The sequence below is a fragment of the Carlito syrichta genome, unplaced genomic scaffold (genome assembly GCF_000164805.1).
Source record: "Carlito syrichta isolate Samal-C Ts95f unplaced genomic scaffold, Tarsius_syrichta-2.0.1 Scaffold302907, whole genome shotgun sequence".
NCBI lineage: Eukaryota > Metazoa > Chordata > Mammalia > Primates > Tarsiidae > Carlito > Carlito syrichta.
This window is the reverse complement of record NW_007247003.1, coordinates 106,875-112,205: the sequence shown is the minus strand read 5'-3', so window position 1 is coordinate 112,205 and position 5,331 is coordinate 106,875. Positions and strand designations below refer to the sequence as shown.

The following is a 5,331-nucleotide window of genomic DNA, read 5'->3' as shown; positions in this document are numbered from 1 at the left end:
GTAAACTAAGGGCAAATATCCATTTGCCTTTATTACAATATTTAAAAGGCCATGATATGAGTCTCTACTTCCTACAATGACATTTTTATAATAAAAATCCAGACATATTTATACAAACACAAAACAGAATTACTCTACACTTTTGGGGAACAAAAGGCAGATCAACAGACTAGAACTTCTTAGTTAATAAAGTAGCGCAAGAAACCTATAGAATGTATGGAATGTATAAAAATTCAGTTTTCTTAAAAGTTTCATTGAAGGGATTAATAATTATTAAGAATAAAAGATGGCAGCTACACTGGCTTGTAGTTATCCTGTAGACAGTAAAAAAGAAGCAATAAATTAGAAACGTCTGAGCTTCCAGTATGTCCCTTCTCTTGCACTGGAACCACTTTCATAGAAGTTAAAATAGACTCTCTTGAATATCAGAATAATTCAAGCAGAAAATAAACTCAATCAGGAATAAGATAACAGTCTACAATAGATTTTTGACAAACATATTAGATAAAAAATACTGTAAGTCACGTGAGGACTGATCTACATGTTATATGGCAGGGTAACTCAAACCTTCAAACTTTCTCTATTCTACCAGATTTGCTTTGTTGCTATTATATTGCCTTCTAAATGGTATGGTAGCAAGGTAATAGAAAAATAAAAAGTAAAAAGAACATAACAATTTCTAGGGTCTGTGGATTTATGAAGAAAACAAAACCCTCAAAATAATTTTTTCCTATTGCAATTACTTAGGAAAAAGTTTCCATTGGCACACTGAATTTATAAAAGTAAATGAAAACAAAGAAACTTAAGAGTGTTTGGCATTCCAATCACCCATAGTTAAGACAACAGTAGGAAAGCAAAGTAGGAAAAATTACTATTTTAAGAAAAAACATCAGAAGACAAACAGCCAAAGGCTCTTGCGTCTTCTACCATTCACTGTCTCTGAAATACTTTCGTCTGTAACACAATATACAAATTATTATTTACACTATGATTATATTGGTGAAGAAGACCAGAATTGGTTTTTGTTGTGCTCTAACTTACAGTGCCCATTGAGATAACTGTGACTGTCGAGGTAAGAAGGCCTTCAACAACAAAATGTTCCATTTGCATTGTATATTTTATTTAAATTTATTTTCTGGTTCATCTTCAAGTTTGGTGCGCAAATATGTAAGACTCTTGAAAAGTTCTGTAAACTTAGGCTGAGTTTCTGTAACTGACAACTGTTCACTGAAGATCGTGTATTTCTCTCGTTAAGTAAATTGTTCCTCAGGCTTACAAAAGTATTTCTTTAAGTAGTGGTATCTCCAAAGTCCTTGTTCCGATGTATGTATGCTTCTAAGGTTGGAGGGTTCACGCTGCGTTTTATCTTTTTCAAGGATTCAGTGAAGTCAGACAATCGAATATTTCTCATCTCACTGGCAGACACAGTCTTCACCTGTTCTGGTTTCAATTCTCGAATAGAACCCGGTGCTGCATCTTTTGCCAGTGAAAGACGGTGGCGCACAGTGAGACTCAACACCCGTTAAGGCCAAGAGATTTAATGGGTCGAACACGGTGGCTACAGGACCTGAGGATCAGGTTGTAGCGCCGAGGCAAGGGCGCGGCAGCTTTTATAGGGGCTTCAGGCGACCTGTCCGTCGTCTATAGGTCGGCTGGCAGAGCTTCATGTAGGTTGGTGAATTTTTTGTGGGCACGGAGAAGGGTGCGGAGGGAGAACAAAGGAAGGCACCGAGGAAGAACAAAGGAAGGCACCGTTTCAATCGCCATTTTAGTTTGCCGGGTCGCTGTTTCCAGGAAAGGGAGGAGACGTGGCTTTACTTGTGGCTTGGCGGTGGCCCTTCATTCCCACCTCTTTGGTTATACGGGAGAGGGGCAGCGTTTGTCTGTCCGGCTACTTCCTGCTGAAAATGGGCGGTGGTGGGTGAGGTGGGTGCAAGGACAAGCCACATGAGACCCCACAAGTAGGCGCCAAAAGAAAAAATTTCATTTGGGTGGAAGTCCTGGAAGGTGACTTGGAAGTGGAAAACGGCAAGCTGGTCTGGTCAGTCGTCGAGTGGACACGGGACAGGGAGGAGCCAGCTGTCACGGAGAAGGTGCTCAAGAAATGCTGAGAATCTGAGTGGTGGGTGGTGGGGGGTAAACTTTGAGGCGAGCACGTCTGAAATGAGAACACAAGGTTAGAGGTTTGTAGGGTTGGGACAGTCGAGACCTGGATCTTCGGTGGGCAGGAGGTCATAATTCTGTAGGAGAAGCTGGTTAATGCTTTGATTAGAGATTTTTAAAAGTTGTGACTGGAGAAACTTGATGATACAGAGGAGAAAGGAGCACAGACGGAAAATGAGAATGACAGGTGTGACTATAGGCAAAAGCCAGGTGAGGAGGGAGTTTTGTAATAGGCTGCCGGTTTGCGAAGGCTTTGCCCCTTGGAGTTGTGAGGAGAGGTGTTGTAATTTATTAATGTTTTGTTCAAGGACTCCTGACTCGTTAATGTAATAACAGCACTCCTCTTGGAGGAAAAGACAAGTGCCTCCCTTTTCGGCTGTTAGGAGATCTAGAGCCCGACGATTTTGGAGGGCTGCTTGTGCTATGCTCGCTATTTGTCTTTGTAATGATTAGAGAGAATTGGAGGTGGTGTCTAAAGCGAGTTGGATTTTGTTTTGTAAGTCTTCCATGGCCCATAGTGAGTAACCGAGAGCCCCTCCTGATAGACCTATGGAGGTGACTGCGGAAACTAGGGACAATCCTACCATGACTGCATCAGTGTTTGGGAGTTAAGAGGGCCTGGAGGTCAGCAGTGGAATAAAGAGAGAGCTGTGGGATCAGCGTACCAACTACACAGGGAGAGGTGAGATTGGAAGTTTGGGAGAGGAGAGTGCTGTTGCACCATAAGAAAAGGCCAGGCGGGAGGAAGTGCCCATTTGTAGAGCTTATGGTGGTTGAACAGAAAGGGTTATCTGAATAGAGAGTGGGGATGCTGGGCAGACCAATACAGAGGTAAGAGGAGTTGGATGACACTTCCCAAAGTGGAACATAAGGTTTGGTGATGGCCTCTCCCGTGGAAGACAGGTTGAGGGTACTGTTACTGTGGGGTGAGGCAGGAAGCGGAACGGCAGCCAGCAAAGGTCGTTGTAATGAGGCACAAAGAAAACACTGCAAAGAAGGAAGAGAAGGGAAGGATTGGTTTAAGAAGCGGAGGGTGTGGCCTATTATGGTAAGCCATGAAGGGAAATGTTGGGAGGGTTGTAAGGAGAGGTGGTCTTCTGAGGAAGGGGGCGATGGGTCTACCGCTGCCAGGAGCTGTTGTTTTGGGGTTTTTATGTGCTCCACCACTGATATCGTGACGGAAGGGGTAAAGAGCGAGAGACGGAGAGGCGCCCGGTGGGACGGGCGTACCCTTCCTTTGGGAAGACAGCTACGTATATGAGGTCTTTCCAGAGGATAGTGGTCGGATTAGGGATGTCAAAAGAGAAGTGGGAGAAGCGGCCTCCACACCCCGGAGTTCCTATGTAGTAGTGGACAAGGAAGCTTGGCCCCCCCATTTTGCTCTGCTGATTGATCTGTCAGCATAGTGAATTCTGCATGACCAATAGGGACAGCCACCGTATTGATCAGGCCACCATTTACAGTAGTCCTGGGTTTGGTCTTCTAGCAAGCATAGAAAGGGGTGATTAGCGTCTTGCAAACGTATTGAGGGCTTAAAGTTGAGGGAAATCGGTTTTGAGCAACTGTTTATGGGGCACGTTTTGGTGCCTAAGTCCTTGACTGTTTCTATCCCGCTGACCGTGTAAAGTTCGCGAATGGTGAACCAATAATGGAGGACGGACAGGGTAGTGGGCCTGATCTGAAAAGCGACGGCAAGGAGAAAGGCGATGATCATGTTGGGTCTTATTGATAGTGAGCAGAGGAGGGGATCGAGCAACCCGCGCCAAGGAGCAGCACTATGTACAGCGACGTGAAAGTAGGAGGAAAAGAAGGAGTAGGAAGAAAGGCAGCACTATTAGTAGGGAAGAAGGAAATTGATGGCCGTTTGGCGGAGGGGAGTTGTTGAGTGCAGGCGGCAACCTTCGCGTCTTGTGATTATGTGGATTTTCCTGGATGACGGGCAGGGAGGGGGAGCGAGCAACACGGGATGCTCAAAGTTTGAGAGGCTGGCCTGGAATAGTGGAGCAAGAATTGGTCAGTGGCTCTGTGGGGGAAGGGGTAGAGGGAGGCAGTTTAGCTGGTTTGAGGTGAGAAGCGTGAATCCAGGGACTGAGCTGTCCTTTGGTTATGAGCAGCCTGGCTGTCATGGGGGCGGAGAGGACTATTCAGAAGAGTCCTTGCCATTTCGGTTGTAAGCGAGTTCTGGTTGCTGGGTCTGAGAGGAAAACCCATTGCCCCAGGGTGAGAGGCTTTGGATTATGTGTTTCTGTGGGAGCGGGCAAAAGGAGATCTTGATATTGCCAGATATTGGAACAGATGAAGGACAGGAGGAGGTAGGTTATATGAAGGGAGGTGGAGAGGTTGGAATACCAGGAGGGAGTGCCCGTCTGCCGTAGAGGACCTTGAAGGGTGAAAGCTGAGTGGGCTTTTTAGGGAGGATGCGAACGCAGAAGAGAGCTAGGGGAAGGAGGGAGACCCAATCCTGATGGAGTTCGAGAGAGAGTTTGGTGAGGATATCTTTTAGTGTGCAGCTAGTTCATTCAACCTTTCCTGATGATTGTGGGTGGTAGGGAATGTGAAAGTGCCATTTGATGTTGAGGGCCATCATTAAAAACTGACGGGGGACATGATGGTGAAGTCCACTTGCCAGTCTGACCCAGGGAGCTCTCCCCTAGCCTGGTGAGTGGGGAACGTTCCAGCCTTTAAGGGGGTATTAGGATTTGTTTGGTGACAAGTAGAGCATTGAGAGGAAAGGGTGTGTATGAGTTTTGTATGTTCAGGAGTAAGGTGGAAGAAAGTTTTAAGACATGAAGTGAGAGCCGCTGGGTTTGCGTGGAAAATTGAGTGTAGGTAGGGAATGAGATTGGACAATTGTGGAACTTCACTCGGCCCGCGAGTTTCCTTGGGTGATAAAAGATGAATCAACCTGGTGAGCTTTACAGTGTGAGATGCCTATGGCCCTGGGAAGCAAGGAGGCTTGAAGGAGGTAGGAAATGAGCTTAGCATTTATGATGGCCGACCCTTTGGTGGTTAACAACCCCCGTTCTTGCCAGATGGCTGAGTGTGAAACCAAAATGTGAAAGACATATTTGGAGTCAGTGTAAAGCAATAGGGAGTGTCCTACCGCCCGTTGGAATGCTCGAGTGACTGCTGTGAGTTCTGCTTGTTGGTTAGTGGTGTTGGGCAGGA

The 5,331-nt window shown here is 45.9% G+C and overlaps 1 pseudogene across 1 annotated transcript in view; it reads right to left on the bottom strand.

Moving 5' to 3' along the window:
* Positions 1–500: 500 nt before the first annotated feature.
* The window catches only part of LOC103259581, an 11,143-nt pseudogene continuing 6,312 nt past the window's right edge, over positions 501–5,331 (bottom strand). The window contains exon 3 of the transcript XR_002481924.1: positions 501–1,488. The product of XR_002481924.1 is annotated as a spastin pseudogene (transcript). The remainder of the gene's footprint in view (positions 1,489–5,331) is intronic.